Below are 18,743 nucleotides of genomic sequence, written 5' to 3' on the forward strand. Positions count from 1 at the left end.
TCCTCCATTTCAATCACCGACCGCTTGTTCTCAAAGTGCTGAACCACGAGCTGTTGGAGATCTGCAGGTACAGCATGCCTTGGAGCAGACTTTGCAAGAACATCAGAAATTTTCTTCTGAAACAAAGAAAAATAACACAGAATAATGAGCATTGGCAATGCCAGTAGGTCTGGCTTTAACGCAATTTTGCGTGATAATGTGAAGCATTACAAGTAAATAGCAATAGCATGGAAATAGATATATATTTCTGTGGAAGCAAATAATGTAGAAAATAATGGTGTGGGTTAAAAGGTCACATGACAATGTCACTGTTAAGCCAGACCTAAAAATCCATGTAGATGAATGACTGCCCTCCTCCAATTTGCACTGCTGCCAGAGGAATACAACATAAATTATCTAGTTATCTAAGACACTTTAATAGCACTCCAGTGTCATATGTGTGCCCCTGAAAATTCAAGCTAAGGCAGCTAGTGAAATAAACCAAATTATCACAGCTGAATGGAGGGCGACCACGTTTTTTGTGAAAGCACACAACCTCTGCCCTGTCAAAACATATACTCCCGGCTCCCAACAAGTGGGCAGAGTCGAAGCCCCTCTAGAGATGCTCACATAACTGTCTGGCGACATCTGCACTGTCAAGACCATAAAGAGGTGCTCCAGCAACACATTATAAAGGAACTGATTTGTCATCATGCATTCATACTTCTACAAACTGTCCTATCAAGTAAGCACTCTCCAGTACTTATAGATAGAGAGCTGCTTGGATGCTCTGCGGTCACTGTCCTATTCACTCTTCCGTTCATCTATCCCTCATTACACTTTATTTATAATAAAAAAAAAAGAGGATTAGCATTGGAAAACTGTAACCTGGTATGAGGTGCAGATGAAATACATTTATAAAACGTGACAGCATCAGGGTCGACTAGGGTAAAAGAATAGAGGCCCGAGCACTAAAACAAAAGTGGCCTCTATCAGCAAACCACTGCCAGGACGAAACCAGCCTTTTGTCTCTTGTGTTCTGGTTCAGAGAGGATCTGGCCTAGCAGTTCGAGGAGGACTGTTCCTACTGGAGCTGAATCAAGGATGCTTTGCATTTGGCAATCTGAGTTGACATTGTAGGAAAAGGAACCATGGACTGAGATGTAGTCCTGAGTAATTGCCAGTGGATGAGATTAATTCACGCATCTCATCCATTACCTTTTTGCTTACTTCAGTCCAATGCCTTAAGGTCAACGGGTATGCCCCGACCTGGCCCCCTGATCACTGTGCCACTGGAACCAAGCTGCATCCGACTGAAGAGCCCCAACTAGGGGGAAACTGGTCTTGGGTTGTTGTGTTCTGATTCACAGCAGACCTGGTTTGACAGTTCGAAATGGGCCCTTCCTGTTGGAGCAGAATCAAGTATGATTTGCATATGGCTTTGTGTAATCTGAGGTGGCATGGTGGACAAAGAAACATTGAAATGGAAGACGGCTCAACTAATTAGCAGTGGTTGGGATTAATTCTAGCATCCGACTCATCACGTTTTCTTTACTGAATTGTACTGTAGAGACACATGGCAGTCAAAACCGGCTTTGACATGTTGGAAAAGCCCATTTTTATATATTAAGCCTTTCGATGCTAATGACGGAACGGTTCTGTCATGAGCATCGGTCGAGCTGTGCTCATGACGGAACCGTTCCGTCATGACCACACCCATTTGCATTGGGGATCAGCACCGGGGGGAAATCGGGGCCGCATGGATGAGGTTAAGAGGTCACCTCTAGAGTGTGTCTTGTAAGCCCACAAGGTAAGGTGCTACTATAGAACATAGTGAAAATCCAGCCACTACAATCACTTAAAAATGCGGACACTGTACTAGAGCTGACACTGTGATGTGCATGTTTTGCCCTTTTGAAATGCAATAAAGAGATTTTGCACGAAAAATGCGACACAAGAATTACTTGCTACCATTTACTACATGCTCAGAGGTGCGGTGTTTTATAGCAAGTTGAGTAGTTATTCACCATCTACAGCAAACGTTAGTGCAAGCAAAGGAACAAAGCAAACAAGAAAAATGCAAGTGGCTGCAATTTGCAGAGCTTGTTTTTTTGCAGTTTTTTTGGTATGAACAATATCCTCATGGCTTCTTTGGAAGCGAGGACGTATTTTGCACTTCAAAATAGCTGTTTTGAATTTTGAGTAATTGATCATAATTTTGCATACTTACACAAAGGCAATTTACGCAAATTTCACACGCCTTTAATTGTGGCTAAATGCCCTCGTATGTCAATGACCTGACTGAAAAATTCAAGGACTGCATTAGTCTACGTTAAATGGCTCAACCTGACTTACTAATGCGACACTGTTCATAAAACACTGTCATTTCACCAAGTAGACTTGACCAGACATATTGTATACCACCTCCACTTCAGCGAACACAAAATAGGCAGGAGCAAAATCAAGAGATGCTGGCGATATGAGATGCAAAGGGCAGAATTTGTACACATGATATAATCATGCGCAAATACATCTGGTGAAGCAGGGGTAGGACCAAGCTCCAAGGAAAACTCCCAGGATATAGTTAGCTACATGATGGCTCTCCGGACTCAGATGAAGCACTTTTGGAAGAAGGTCACTGATAATTTGGAATCCAGCTGGGAGTTTACGAAAATCTAACATGATCAGAAGGCCGCTCTGGTTAAGTGTCAGTCTGGCCAGAAAGTATGGGTGAAAGGGCCAGTAGGTCCTGCATGCCAATCATCGTAATCTACACAATGAGAGGTTCGAAGGCTCCTGGTGATGGATGATGAAGTGGAGGAGGAGAGTGAACCTCACCCCAACCCCATATCTTCCAAGGAGCAGGGTGGGTCAGTGGAAGGTTTCAACCTTTTCCCTACTCTAACCCCAGAACCACAGAGAGACAGTAGCCACCTGATGGCACAGTTTGCCTCCTTGTTCTCATTGATCCCTTGCCTTACCCATGGGTGTCACCATGACCTTGAAACAGGGAACAGTATGCCTGTGAAGTATACAATCTACAGGCTGTCTGATAAGATGAGAGCCAGCATCAAGGAGGATTGAGCATTCGAACAGCCCTTGGTCGGCCCAATGGTGCTGGTACCCAAGGCCGCCCTAACGGATGCAACACCAGAACTCTGGTTCTGTGTGGATTATAGGGTGCTCACCTCAGTCACCAAGACTGATGCTCAACCCATCCCCGACCGGATGAGCACATAGATCGGTTGTGGTCTAACAAGGTTCTGAGCACGTTTGACTTGACATCTGGCTACTGGCAGATTGCAGTGACGTAATAAAGGAGATGTCTCTACTTACACCCCAGAGGGCCACTTCTAGATCAGGGTGATGCCCTCTAGGTTAAATATTGCTCCTGCCACCTTCCAGAGGTTGGTCAACAGAGTCCTGGCTGGGTTGGAAGTCTTCAGTGCCACCTATCTGAATGGCATGGCAGTCTTTAGCTCCAGCTGGTACAACCACCTGTTCAACTTCCAGGAAGTGCTTCAAGCCCTGTAGAAGTCAGACCAGACTATCAAGGCCAGCAGGTGTCAAATAGAGCAGGAATGTGTGGTCTACTTGGAAACCAAGTTGGTGGGGGAAGGTGCAGCCCCTCCAGGCCATGATTCAGACTATCCTGGCTTGGGAGTTCCCCCAAGACCCAGAATGAGCTGAGAACCTCACTGGATACTTCGGGAGAGTTATCAACCAGTATGGCACCATTGTTGCACCCTCTAAAGAGCAGACTTCTAAGAAGCAGCACAAGAAGGTTATCTGGACAAAGGTGGCATGCAGGATGCTTTCAACACCTTGAAGGAGGCCATGGGGACAGCACCAGAGCTCAAGCCCCCTAACTTCTCCAAGCAACTCATTGTGCTGATGGACTCCTCAGCGCATGGCATAGGGCCGAACTCTCACAGCTAAACAAAGACGGCCTAGACCAACCTCTAACTTTCATTAGATGGAGGCTACTTCCCATGGAACAGAGATGTAGTGCTATGGAAAGGGAAGCTTTTGCAGTAGTCTGGACACTGTAGAAGTTGAGCCTTACTACTTCGGGACTCACTTTCGGGTTCAGACAGACCACAAACTCCTCAAATGGCTAATGCAAATGAGGGGTAAGAATTCCAAACTATTGAGGTGGTCCATTTTCCTACAGGGAGTGGACTTTACAGTGGAACATTGATGTGGAACTGACCATGCTATTGCTGATGGTCTTTCCAGGTTTTTCCTCCTTAGTGATGAGAACTACCATGAGGGATGGTAGTTCTCCCTGCTTTTAGCTGGGGGGACCGAGACTCATTATATAGCATCATTAATCAAAATTATTAAAAAATGCAAAACATTTACTTATGCTTCAAATAGACAACAACAAGTCAAACATATCACATACCTGAATCCAGATGGTAATATTTTAAATGTGTAATTTGCAAAATCAACACCAGAATGCTAGAATAACAATTCAAGGGGTCTGTTTTGTGTGGACAGTAAGAAGTATTCAGATGGTCAAATCACTGTACCTTTCTCTTCTTTTTTAATGTTTTGACTTCTTCCTCTTCTTTCACTGGCTTCACAAGAATACATTCAGTGGGCTGGAAAACAAGATATTGCACTATAATTATTAAGTTTTTACATGCTATCATCCAAAACAAAATGAAGTAAAATCACATTACCATGCACAAACCTCAGACAAATTACCAGATTTTCAATGACAGAAGCCTCATGTTTTTTAGACCCGACTACACTAGAGGGGGTAAAAAGAAAAACAAAGTAGTGGTGAGGAAGGCTACACTAGAAATTTCTTTGACAGAAAATAGAAGAATTGTAAGGTACCCTAGTCCTGCAAGATGCCCAGTCCCGGCATCATGTAGCATATAACTGATTGTTAGACAACATATATTCAGAATGATCCTACTAAACTGCTGCTGCAGGACCAGAAATCAAAAGTATATCTAGCTGATTTCGATCACATTTAAACTATGATTTTTCCCTAATGAAAAAGTAGGAACATGTATGATCTAAAAACTCGATTGCGAAATCTATGAAGGACATATTACGTTATAGGCATTTTCCTTATAGTCTCACAGGTTCTTGAAGAAATACTTGAGCACAGGCTTCGTGGGTTCGGGGCAACAAGCTCCCGTTGGTGCTATTGTTGTGTGACTGTAGCTGAACAAAAATAGGATTGCACAAAAAAAGAAACATCAACTAACTTTACTGGAGTGTTTGGTATGCAGACTGATAAAGTAGAGGGCAAGAAATAAAATTACCCATATAAATTACTTTGTCTCTAGGGTGTACTATATTATCCCTTTTACTAGGCTTATGAGTTAGAAGGGGTAAGCATAATGGATTTGACAGTCAAGGTCTCATTGTCCAAGCTTGGAAATGCCCGCTGTATCATACGAACCATGAAGCATATGAGATCATCTCGCTCCATGCCTTCTTGGATACTTAGTACCAGGTTTTTTCTGGTGCATGCTGTGTCCTCTAGCTTCCACGCAAACTTCTTGATTCCTTTGCCATGTTCTTGGACAGATTATGCCACAGACAGGGTTGTGTCCAGAGGCGTAACACAGGCCCCTGCAGCCCCCGTGGTGCGGGGGGCCCTCGCCCTCCAGGGGGCCCCGTCAGCACCGCACTTATGCTGGGGAGCTCTAGATTGAGTCCGAAGGGGCGCATTCACGTACCCTGCAGGGAGGCCCCCTCAAGGTTCGTTATGCCACTGGTTGTGACTCCCAGATGAAAGATCCATTACTCCACCTCTGTCGTCATAGATCTTAACATGGTGACCTGCTTGGATTTTTTACATATTGCAGTACGACGCTTATACTGCGAGGTCTTAAGTGCAGCTGAGTTCATTTTGTAGTCTCCTCTGTGTAGGCAGAGGAGGATGTTTATAGATGCAATAGTATGATACTACTACCAGCCCTGGTCAGGGAGGCCAATATACAAGGCAGTGTTTATGCATGGGGAGACTTCCTGAAAAATAGTTGTTACTGTTAATTGTGGACAAGTCCAACTAAAGCTGTTGTGCACCTTCCGGCCCCTCCTCTTTGTGGCAATTGCTACAGGTGGCTAATTGTATTAGATTTTTGTCAATTATGTCCATTTTATCCACTTTGTTCTTGACCCCCTCAGCTTTCATTAGAGTCAGAGGCTAAGCCTGCATCATTCCCAATATCCGAGTCAATATCAGAATCATCGTATAATGAAACAAGCCTTTTCAATTCAATAGGTCTTGCAATACTGTAAGTTTGATCAATTGGCATTGCATTTTTATTTGAAATGACAATAGCTCAAACTCTTAGTAATGCATCGGTCACATGGTACAATGTGAACAACAGCCTGAAACAAGGAAAGGTCAAGCAGCGATTAGGGAGGTGGTGGTGGTGGTGGTGGGGGGGTTAAGCTGCAAAGCATAAGGGTGATGGGAGATGGAGGATGAAACCAGCGCACTATAAGGAAGTTGTGTGGCCACAATTATTGAACCTCAAATGAGGCATGCCACCCCAGAGATAAGAGTAAAAAAAAGAAAGGAGTACAGCCGGCATTAATATCAAGCTTTGCATGATGCGCATAAAAAATGTATAAAAAAAAGGATTTGGAAAAATCACACTATAAGAAAGTCGCACGGCCACCATATTGGCTGCATAAAAAAAATATATATTTTTTAAACATAAAGGATTCAGGCGAGCCGCACTACAAGAAAGTCGCAAGGACTCCATTATTGAAGCACCAACGCGACATGACTGTGCTTCAAAAGAAAATACTGCTCACAAATGGTAAAGAACAGATCCTGAGTAACAATACATGTAACAAGGGCGGTCCTTATGGGCGGGTACAACAGGAGAAAAGGCGGTAGGTACTAAGAAGGGACTAAAAAGATTACCAAAGGAACAAAAGCATTTAGAAAAGACAGTCAAAGGAGCCAATTAAAAACATGGCCGGAACATGTGTGGCGCTTAATGCCCATATCCTGAATACACACACTTGATTACAGGTTATCTTCAATCCCACATTTGAACACATTTGTGTTAACTGTGATGTGCCCGCTGTTATGGCCGGCAGTATTATTAATGCCCTTCCGGCTTTAAACGCACACTTTACGATGTTGGATCTGCACACGTTTCAGTCATCTTGTCAAACTTAACTAAGTCGCACTCTTTTAATGGACACTCGCCACTCAGATGGTTACATAACTTAACACAATTGTAATGCCTAGTTGAGGCCCTGACCACTCAATAACTTCACTACTATTGTCCCCCCTGCAGCATTGATTCATGGAATTAGTTTCCACCTTGTGCTACATGACTCACTCTCGTCCTTGCTCCATTTAGGTAACCTTCTTTTCACTACAGTATAATCCAGTGAGCTAGTCTCTTCCCAGCCGCCCTAATTTGCCTTTCTCTCTCCTTTTTTAGAAACCAACCGGATGGTGAATTACGCTGGCTTATAATCAGATAGGACTTCAAATGGTATCCCATACCACTTCCACTGGTAGGTCCAATCGACCAGCAGTTATTCTGTGCATCATGTGAAACACAGCCCACTCATTGCTGATTCATTTTGTCCAGAAAGGCTGTCCTCCCTTTTGTCCTGAAGAAGACCCGCTGTGACTCCGTCACAATCACGCACGCTCCTGGGATGAAACGTCGACATATCCCGACAATCCATACCCTGCATTCTCCATTCCACGCAAAATAACAGAATGTTTAAGAGGCTTTTTGGAGATTCATATGTCTAGGGACGGATGTCCATTGATCCTAATATTTTATACACTTGTATAGCAGTGTACAAATTGTCTTCACTCAAAACACCTTGAAACTTTTAGATCACCTATTCACTTACAAGTCAATCGTCGCTTTATTCAATTATGAATGTTTTCTTATGACAGCCATATTATTTAGTTATAAAAACAAAAACAAAAAAAGATTACATTAGCCACTTCAATGCAGCGCACATTTCCCCGCTGTGCGGGCGAATTCAACGCGTGGGCAAATCGGAAGGCCCCCGGCTGTCCGAGCACACGCCCACTGTGATGTCGGACGCATGGAAGAGAATATACTAATTTTGATTGATTCAATAGATGTGTGTTTCTCTTTTTTATTTCTGAACATTTAATGGTGGAACTGTAAAGCAACTACTCACCCAACAGAACCAGTTGTAGTATTTTTTTCAGACGCCCAGGTTCTGAGGGACACTTGGTCACCCCATTGAATTTTATGCATATCCTGAATACAGCAGTTCTCAAAGAGACAGCACAAGCATTGCCTAGGAAAGACCTAAAAAGAGTCTGGAGCTTCCAACTCTGTTCCCATTAGCAGTGGAGCACCTATTTGTTTTGTTTCAAGGGGGCGCAAAAACATTTTACTGTCGGTAAAGGTGGCTGTTACACTGCACAAACCAAGCATATTTTTCTCTTTAGGAGTGATCTCGATATATTCATGGCCATCCATGGTGTAGAGGATGACACACTCAAGAAGTGTACCAGGCTTGAGGCTAATAGAACATCACCAGTATGATGATTGCTATCGCATACTGGTCTTTCCTTGGCTTGCTGATTCCCACTCCCCCTCCCCCCAATGAGGCCATCTGTTAATTCAATATTGACAACCTCTGCCAACCCCCTAGCGTGAGTGCCCCGTTTGCCAAGTCTCTGAGACAGTGTTGTCAGTGTCTGACTGGCTTGTAGGGCAATCAGGCAGTGGCCGATGGGCTGGGAAACAGATCAGTGTATGGGCCCATATTTTTTAGCAGCTGTGAGCCGGTTTTATGGCTATATGAGCTGTTTTTTGCTGTAGCGTTCCCTGATATTACCACTTTTGTCGCTATCTGCTGCGCTAATGGGGGGGGGAGGCACTTTTATGTTGGTGCCAGGGCAATTTTTTGTCCCAGCCCAACCCGGAGTGTGGCTATGGAGGGTTTATACATTCATTTTGAGAGCTAATCGAAGGGAATGAATATATATGCCTCTTACCTACAAACACGGTAAAATTGGATTTCAGGCAGGAGATGCACACCAGTGTCTCTCTCAGTAGTTCATAGATCGCGCTACTCACCCGTTAGGGTCTCAAGGCGCTGGGAGTGAGTGGAGTCGCTACTGCTCGAACAGCCAGGTCTTGAGTTGTTTCCTGAAGGAGAGATGGTCCTGGGTCAGCAGTAGGGGGGTGGGGAGAGAGTTCCATGTCTTGGCCGCCACGTAGGAGAAGGATCTTCCTCCGGCGGTGGCCTTGCAAATTCGTAGGACGGCGGCGAGAGTGAGGCTGGCGGATTGGAGCTGGCGGGTGGGTGTGTAGAATGTGAGGCGGCTATTGAGGTATTTGGGGCCCTCGTCGTGGAGAGCCTTGTGTGCGTGGGTGAGGAGTCTGAACGTGATCCTCTTGCTGACGGGGAGCCAGTGCAGGTCTTTCAGATGGGCAGAGATGTGGCTGTGACGGGGGATGTCCAGGATGAGTCGTGCAGAGGCATTCTGTATGCGCTGGAGTCTTTTCTGGAGCGCCAAAGGCAAGCCCGTCTACGCCCGTCCGCGCCTGGACCGTGCCCAGCGCCAAGACCCCTGGCCCTCGTTGGCGCCAGACCACCCGACGGAATTACGACGCCTCCACCCTCCACGCACTCAACGCCTCCTGGAACCCCACCTGCTACCAAACCACCCTGAAACGCACCCACGGACCTTCACCTGCCAAGCCTGCAAATATACCTGCCACCGAACCTGCACCACACCCGCCAAGCCAAGCACAACCAACGATCACCTCAAGTGCATCCTGCTCAACACCCGCTCCATCCACATACACGCCGTCTAACTCTGGAACCTCCTCGACACAACATCACCAGACGTTGCCTTCCTCACAGAAACCTGGATGAACGCCTCCTCAGCCCCTGACATCGCCATAGCCATCCCGGAGGGCTACAAGATCACCCGGAGGGACCGCGTCAACCAAACCCGAGGAGGCATCGCCATGGTCCACAGAAAAACCCTCCCCATCACGACCAACTCCGACGACACCCTCACCGCCGCCGAGCACCTTCACTTCCAAATACACACCGACCTTACGACCACCCTCAGAGGCACTATCATCTACAGACCCCTGGTACCACGCACACAATTCAGCGAAGCAATCTCAGACTTCATCAGCCCGCACGCCCTCACCTCCCCTGACTACATCCTCCTAGGGGACCACAACTTTACCTGGAGAACAACAACGACAGCAATACAGCCGCCCTGCTGGACAACCTCACCAACCTCGGACTCAAGCAACTGGTGAACACCCCCACCCACTACGCCGGCCACACGCTTGACCCCATCTTCTCCTCCAGCAAGCACATCTCCTTCAGCCACTCCACCGGACTACACTGGACAGATCACAGCTGCGTCCACTTCACTTCAGGAGAACCACGACCCACCACCACCCACAACAGGTTCCCCGCAGAAACTGGAGCAAGATCACCGCCGACCAGCTCACCACCTCTCTCAGCCAGAACCCTCCCACCCACACGACAGACCCCAACGAAGCGGCCCGCAACCTCACACAGTGGCTCACCAACTGCGCCAATGACCTTGCACCACTGAAGAACCCTTCCAGCAGACCCGGCAGCAAGAAAACCTCATGTTTCACCAACGACCTCAAAAACTCCAAGAAAACCTGCCGCACCCTTGAGAAAGCCTAGCGCCGCAACCAGACAGCAGAAAACATGACAGTCCTCAAGCACGCCACCCGCCAACACCACCAGCTGATCCGCACCACCAAAAGGAGAACATTCAAAGAACAACTGGACAACAACACCCACAACAGCAAGGAACTCTTCAGCACCGTTAAAGAGCTCTCCAACCCCAGCGCCTGCAACAACGACATCACACCTTCGCAAGACCTCTGCGACTCACTCGCCTTGTTCTTTCACCGCAAGATTGCCGACATACACAACAGCTTCGACAAACAGACCAAGCACCCCACCACCGAACCAGCGCCCCCCACCACCACCCTCTGCAACTGGATCCCGATCAGTACCGAAGACACCACCCGCATGATGAACACCATCCACTCCGGGTCCCCAACCGACCCCTGTCCACACCACGTCTTCAACAAAGCCGACTCCATCATCGCACCCCAAATCCAGGACATCATCAACAGCTCCTTCACATCCGCCACCTTCCCGGAGAGCTGGAAACACGCCAAACTAAGCGCCCTCATGAGGAAACCCACCGCGGACCCCACGGACCTCAAGAACTTCCGCCCCATCTCGCTCCTCCCTTTTCCTGCCAAAGTCATCGAGAAGACCGTCAACAAACAACTCTCCGCCTTCTTCGAGACTAACGGATCCCTCGACCCCTCGCAGTCCGACTTCCGAGCAAACCACAGCACCGAAACCGCCCTCATCGAAGCTACCGACGACATCAGGTCCCTGCTCGACAACGGGGATACAGCTGCCCTCATCCTCCTGGGCCTCTCAGCAGCCTTCGACACCGTGTGCCACCGCACCCTGATACGGCGCCTCAGCAACACCGGAATCCAAGGAGCGGCCCTGGAATGGATCATCTCATTCCTCGCCGGAAGAACCCAGAGAGTCCGCCTCCCCCCCTTCCGATCCGCGGCCACCGAAGTCATCTGCGGCGTCCCGCAAGGATCCTCGCTCAGCCCCACCCTATTCAACGTCTACATGAGCCCTCTCACAGCCATCGCACGCCAACACAACCTTAACATCATCTCCTTCGCTGACGACACCCAGCTGATCCTCTCCCTCACCAACGACCCGCCACCGAGAATCCTTAGCCACCACCTTGAGGCGAGGCTGCACCACAGCATCCGAGGAGTTCTGTGTGACAGAAATTGCACCATGATTGAATGACCCAGTAAAATGATTATACTCTCTCAGTTCTTAAATCTCATTAAAGCTATACTCTTAATTTTACCTACTAGCTTTTTTCATAGAGTCAAAGGCAATTGGGATCACTTCATTAAGCAGTATAAACGGCCTCATTGCTCTCCTTGCTACTTACAGCTTTGGATAGATAAGGGAGGATGATCCCCTCCAAACCTAAAAAGTTATTATTGCGCTGCCTTTGCCAATCGCTGTGTAAAGATGTATCCATTCCGTGGGAGGCTGCAACTTTAGTCTCTCTAATCAGGTACAATATCTCCATCTAGGTTCTACAATTCATCCTACTACAAACATACTCGATTCAAGAAATTGTTAGTATATGCTTTTAATTTGAAAAATATTGCTAAAAGATTGGCAATTCCGAGTATTACTACATAGGGGGCATTGTGGGGCAATATAGATTTTCTGTCTTTCTCAAATAACCACGTTTCAACTCTATGAGCCAAACCTAGTTTGAAAACTGTTGCACCACTATATGAGGGGAAGCTATGCAGTCATTTGAAGACAGCATAAAGCATAAAGATATATTTATTTGCACAATTGAAGAACTTTGTTTAAGTAGCATATCTCATGAACGGATATTTTCAAATATACACGGATGATCCATCTTTTCGCATCTATCAGTAAAAAGTTTTAGTGTGTCTCGCATTCCACTGATTGAACTAGTTATGAGTCATAATAAAAATGATTTAATTGGAAAAATACATCAGATTTCCATTCAAGAGGAGCCCGGATAACTTGCACATTCTCAGCGATAAAGGTTCTTCCAAATTTTTTTTTAATATTAGCATTGATGAAATCAAGATGTCTCTTGGGCTCAACAATAAAGCGATCAAAATATTTAAACGTAAGACACACCACTATTAAGTTCTCAAAGATTTGTATTACACTCTTTTAGGATTATCAAGTTGCGGGTGTTATCCTAGCTTGGCTTGCTTTTGGTGTGGGTCTTCTATGGCAGATACTATACATATTTTTCCCACGTTATTTACACAATTTCTGGCCACATATTTAACTGCTGGGGTTTGTATTGCTCGCCTATGACTGGAGGCAGACAGTGTGCAACCTTCTTTATAGTGGGACTGCAACAAATGATGGACTGAATGCTGAATGATTCAAACATTCTCCCCCAGTCAAGAGATCTGGGTTAAATCCATCCTTCTTTTGCCCACTAAGCCACCCCATTTTGGACCCAGCCGTATGCAAATAAGTCGACTCTGTGCCTCAAGCTAACAGTCCAGACCAAACTACCAAGCCAGCTCCTCCCTGGACAGGAAACACACATCCTAGGACCGGTTTCAGATTATGTCACCCTTCATCAGCAAGGCTAGCTTGAATCCAGTGGCACAGTGAGCAAAGGACCCACCTCTGGGCATACTCATCCCACTTTTTGCATTTGTCACCCCGAGTGGGACGGGTATGCCCAGATGTGGGTACCATGCTCTCCATGTCACTGGAGTCAAACTATCCTGGCTGACGAGGGCTGAAAGCCCAAAACCGGTCCTAGTATGCTTGTTTCCAGTCCAGGGAGGACCTGGCCTGGCAGTTCGGGCTGGACTGTTCCCATTGGGAGCAGGGTTAAGACTGATTTGCATATGGCTGGGTCCAAACTGGAATGGCATGGTGAGCAAAAAAACGATGGATTTAGGCCCAGATCTCTGTACTGGGGTAAATGTATAACATTGTTCTGCATTCTGTCCATAAATTGTTCTTTTTGCATTTGTCACCACGAGTGGGACGGGTATGCCCAGACGTGGGTCCTCTGATCTCCATGCCACTGGAGTCAAGGTATCCTGGCTGATGAGGGCTGAAAGCTCGAAACTGGTCCTAGAATGCTTGTTTCCAGTCCAGGGAGAACCTGGCCTGGCAGTTCAGCTGGACTGTTCCATTGGGCGCAGGGTCAAGACTGATTTGCATATGGCTGGGTCCAAACTGGAATGGAATGGTGAGCAAAAAAACGATGAATTTAGGCCCAGATCTCTGTACTGGGGTGAACGTGTGACATTGTTCTGCATTCTGTCCATCAATTGTTCTTTTTGCATTTCTTTATAGTGGGTGCCGTTTTTATGTTGAGGTTTGTGTGTTTGGCCTTTCTATTATTAATAGCAAACCGAAAAGCACTTAGAGAATGTGGGCCCTAATCATTAGAATGACAGAATCATCCATTCAATTTCATTTATCTATGTGCCTATGTTTTTCTTAAATTGACTGATTTGTAACATTTGATGTACTTTTTTAATTAAAAAATCTATTGATGCAATTGACATATATTAAATTTGTTAGTATTTGTACCATTTTCTTTAGCAAACAAAAGAAGGCGGTGAAGCTTGCTTATTGGTTCTTCTTGACCACTCAGCAGAATCCCATACTATTGACCTCTAGTTACTTCTATGTATCCTTTTTTTGTGGATGGGATAGAAATATCCATTTTGAAATGCTTGCAATCATTCTACTCATCAATATCCCAACTTGTGAAACAGAATCCCTTCTAATCAAGAACACTACCACTGAATTGTAGAGCTCCAAATGATTCCATATTTTCACCTTATCTCTTCAACTTTTATATGAAACTATTGGCTACAAGTTAAAAAGACAAAAACATCCACATTCATCAAAATGCTAATGATACTTAGCTTTACCGGACTATTAAATCCAGCCAGTATCAGAAATCTAAAATCCTTAATAGAAAGGATAACCAATTCGATGCTCCTCTTTCTTTCTAAATATGAACTCCTCCAAAACAGAATTCTTACTCCTCTTCTACCCAGTGGTTAATTGTAAAATAATAAATGCCAGGGTCATAACCAGGAGGCCACTGCAGCTTGCAACACTCATTGCCCCATCATCGCTGTCAATGACGATACCAAAATAACTACTAACCATCTCTCTCACATGCAAGTGCTACTGTTCAGATTATTCCAGCTTTGGTGCAAAATGCCAAGGGTCTCTTGGCTTTCTCATGGACCAAAATCTCATACTATTTCTTTTCATTGCCATACTTCCTAAATCTGCCTACTACCAACTAAATGTTAACAAGTACCTTAAAATCTACACCTGACACAGATTTCAGGTCTATAGTTCAGGCGCTTGTACTCACTTATCTTGGGGAGGTAATGCAATCCTAGTAAGTCTTCCTAAATCTTCTGCAGCACCTCTAGAGGCTGTCCTCCCTAATGCGGCTTGACTGGTCAATGAAACTAAAAAATCTAAATTCTTCATGCCTATCTGAAGACATGCCCACTAGCTTCCTCTTAAAGCTTGAATAGACTTCAAAGTAGCACACGTGAATAAAATCCTAGCTCACCAACAAACTCAAAATGTACAGTTTGCTAAGGACATGCCAAAAAGAAAATCTGTCTTATTCCTCAAATCCCCAAAACTTGAGGAAGTAAAACATTGAAACAAGACTTCTAATGCCTCGCTTCCAGTCACTCTTTACCAGATGATATTTGATTGAATGCAGGATCTACTCAAATTCGAAAGTAACTGAAAACTCACCGCCTCAGAGATCCAATCCAAATTAACTGCTTCGTCAATTTTTTTCCCTAGCCCTTTACCTCCGTTTGTTGACTGTAAAGAGCTTCGCTGCCATGTAGTTTGCACTATAAAAATACCTTAAATAAATTAATTAATGTTTTTAAGATGTCTGTTTTCTGTTAGTACCTCACATCTTCATGCTATGCTACAGCCCAGGTTTTCCAGAAATAGTCCTTATTCCTGGAGATTAATCGTTGCAGTTGAGCTGCTATGTCTACAACCTTATGCCTCAAGAAGCATGTGCCGTGCACACGAGATGAGCCTCTGGATGAAAGTAGAAAGGCCTGCATTGAGAAGTGCCTGCCAGCTTTGCACAACCAGTTCATCAAACTGCATTCCCTCCACTCTAGCCATTTAAGTGATTGAAGCGCTTACTCTCTGTTGGATTCCCAACACTTCCATTTGTAAATTATCAGAGGTGTGACAGAACACTGGAAGAGACTAAGTATTACCACGCAAAAAAAGAATATTTAACCCAAAAATGCAGTTTCTATAAAGAGTGAAGAAAAGCAGCAAAAGAGCCACTGATAGGCATGCCTAGCACAGTGAAGTGCCAAAAGTCCCAGAGGCAATGTGACAACCCCCAGTCAAAGAGGTCCAGTAGATCACTACTCACACACAAAGCAGCTTGATTCTGCCAACATCCTTACCTCTGCAGTGTTGTCCTTGATTTAGATTTCAGAGGTAAGTGGAGTTTTAGACTGAAACTGCCTGTGTCCTCCATCCTTTCCGATTATGACACAAGCTTGGATGGGACCAGATTCACTGATCTTACTCCCACACTTTGAAGAGATGGAAAGGCCTTCATCCTCTCCAGCTAAAGGATGAGCAGGGACAAGAAATCCAGACAAGGTCTGCAAACTAATACGAAAAGGGTGGTGAGAAAGGTATGGCCATGGTCTCTCCTTGGGTGGGGCTGGATAGCTACTCAGCCCTTGTGAGGCATTAATTATACAAGTTGGCGTTGATGCCTTCCAGCAGGTAGGTCTGTTCTTCCCTACTAATCCCCACACGTGCTGTGGGTTGCTGTGGAGCAAGATCGGGAGCAGTGGTTGTGTTCACATTAAACAATGCAGAGGCTGATACAAGCTCTTATCCATAATGCATTTATTAAAATATACCCCTGCTCTGGTGTGCCAACAAGTACAGAGATAGGGTCAAAGTGAACTCTGAACCATTTGGAGCATCTCTATATGATATACAATCCCTGAATTATAGCCAGTCAAAGATTTGTTGTCATCATAATCCTAATCTGGGGTCTCCATATATCTTGCTGGATACACCCTTCTCCTGTGGTAGACCCTGAACTTGGAATATCTTGAGGGAGCGAAACTGAAATGCAGACCACTGAGGATTCTCACAATGCGCGCAAGAGATGCTAACCAGTCTCTGAGCACTTCAGTGCCCCCTGCTATAGAGCTCTGGCCAAGTGGAGCACTCTTTCGATCCATAAACTCCTGTCTAACACTCCTTCTATCGGTACTGGGAGCCTGGGAGCACAGACACACTAAAAAGACTGTTCTATATTCACAAAATGGAGCACCCATTGCTTTTTTAAATTCTACTTTACTCTAAGAATCTGGATCAGACAGCAGAATAACTTTCTATCCACGTTGACTGGAAACCTGTGGACCAAAAGTATAGTAAATCCTAGAAAGAAACACGTTTCCAAGGAATTGATCTGACACAAAGAGAATCGACAGTTCACTCCTCTACTAGGAGGGAGCCCCACAAATAATCATTTAGTTTAACGGTTGTTGGATTTTATGTGCTGGCAAATAACTGTAGCAGTTTCTCAGCTCCCAAAAGTGCTAGTAACTTAAGGTTGATTTTTTTCTACCTTTTTTAAAATTATCTACCGTTGGAATTTCATATTAATTGTGTGTGATTCCTGTGCCAGGATCCACACCCACACCCCCTCCTGAAGTAAACCTGATCTGCTCAACCAAGCCACTATTGGAGGGTCGTGCATAAAAAGGGAGTCCTGGCCATCTTTGATCAGTACAATAGTGCCCAACGCCCTGGGTCACTGGTAGTAAATAAAAATACTCACAAAGTAACCACAGGCTACCAAAGGAACTGGAGAAAAGACCTCACAGAGATGTCAGAGACAGAGACATGGATTCTTCATTTATACCAGAGATCTTGCATATCTTCTGACCACCCTGGCTGTCTTCAATCAATTTAAAATGACAAACTCCTTTACAAAGGAACATAGCAGAATTTTATGTTGCACCCAAATAATAAATTCTGTCAAAGATACATCACTATTTTTCATTTTCAGAAGTGTTTTGAAATTAGTCTCTCTGAAAACAGTAACAGAAACCCTTTGATTTGGCATGTCATTCTTTCTGAGGGTTGCAGATTAAATTGCTTAGACAGCACATGGGACTTAAGGAATGTGCGGAATGCAGACAAATAGAACATTTGAGCATAGCTCTTGATTTATGGATTACAGTTTCTTGAGTTTTATGTTTATCAAATCACATACAGTACATAAATGTTTCCTGTATTATGACCTGAACCTAAATACCAAGAAATTGCAGTTTCCTGCCAAGTTAACTGCAGATTGCGATATTAACTGTATTGTTTAGCTTTTCCTCAAGTTTGCATTCCAGGAAACCAGTCCAAGTGGCCTTGGTCTACTTACAAGTTACTGACAGGAGACATATGCCATTTTGGGAAAAAAGCATTAGGCTGTATTTTTAATGGCAATGGTTTTCTTGGCATAAATATAAAAAACACAAGGAGAAATCAAGCATACAAAGCTTAGAGGGTCCATGAAGCGATTTTTGCACATTTCTTTACAAGTTGAAATTCCATATTCATAAATAGAGCTAAATAAAAGTTCATGAGAAATATTCCCTTGCATGTATACCCTTTTTGTCGTGGAGAAGAGACTGAGCGTGTAGTGTCGTATGCAATCGATGGTTCTCTTCCAGATGGAGCGAGCAATAGAGAAATGACTGTATTTATCTCAGTAAATACTTCGATTTGGTGGTTTAGTGACGCCAGGGGCCTAGATGAGCATCAGAAAGTTGTATTGTAAAAGGACTAATTTAAAGAGGCTTTGGGTCGGCCTCCTTCAGCTATTGGCTTATTTTGCTCCAGAACCTTTCGCCAGTATCTTGAGACATTGTCTATCACATCTCAGATCAGCCAACAGGCTATTTTAGTCTCACATTTTTCACTGGCTCCTTGACACGTCTATCCACCCCTAGTGGAATGCACGAAGGACAATTTTACAACTGAAATTAGTCAAAGGATGTTCTAGCATGACTTTGGAGAGAGTCCTCACAAAATCATATGAAACAAGCATTTGCAATGCAATA

The 18,743-nt window shown here is 44.8% G+C and overlaps 1 protein-coding gene and 1 long non-coding RNA gene across 3 annotated transcripts in view; both read right to left on the reverse strand.

The window, feature by feature from the left end:
* CMSS1 (cms1 ribosomal small subunit homolog) overlaps positions 1-18,743 on the reverse strand; it is a 940,652-nt gene that overhangs the window by 123,671 nt on the left and 798,238 nt on the right. The window lies entirely within an intron of this gene.
* The window catches only part of LOC147697780 (uncharacterized), a 68,428-nt gene continuing 49,685 nt past the window's right edge, over positions 1-18,743 (reverse strand). Inside the window, exons 2-3 of the long non-coding RNA XR_015299305.1 lie at positions 4,515-4,586; positions 1-116 (exon numbers count right to left, since the gene is read on the reverse strand). This is a non-coding gene — a long non-coding RNA (uncharacterized LOC147697780). The remainder of the gene's footprint in view (positions 117-4,514; positions 4,587-18,743) is intronic.

This window comes from Lissotriton vulgaris, chromosome 8 (assembly GCF_964263255.1).
Source record: "Lissotriton vulgaris chromosome 8, aLisVul1.2, whole genome shotgun sequence".
In the NCBI taxonomy this organism is placed as follows: Eukaryota; Metazoa; Chordata; class Amphibia; order Caudata; family Salamandridae; genus Lissotriton; species Lissotriton vulgaris.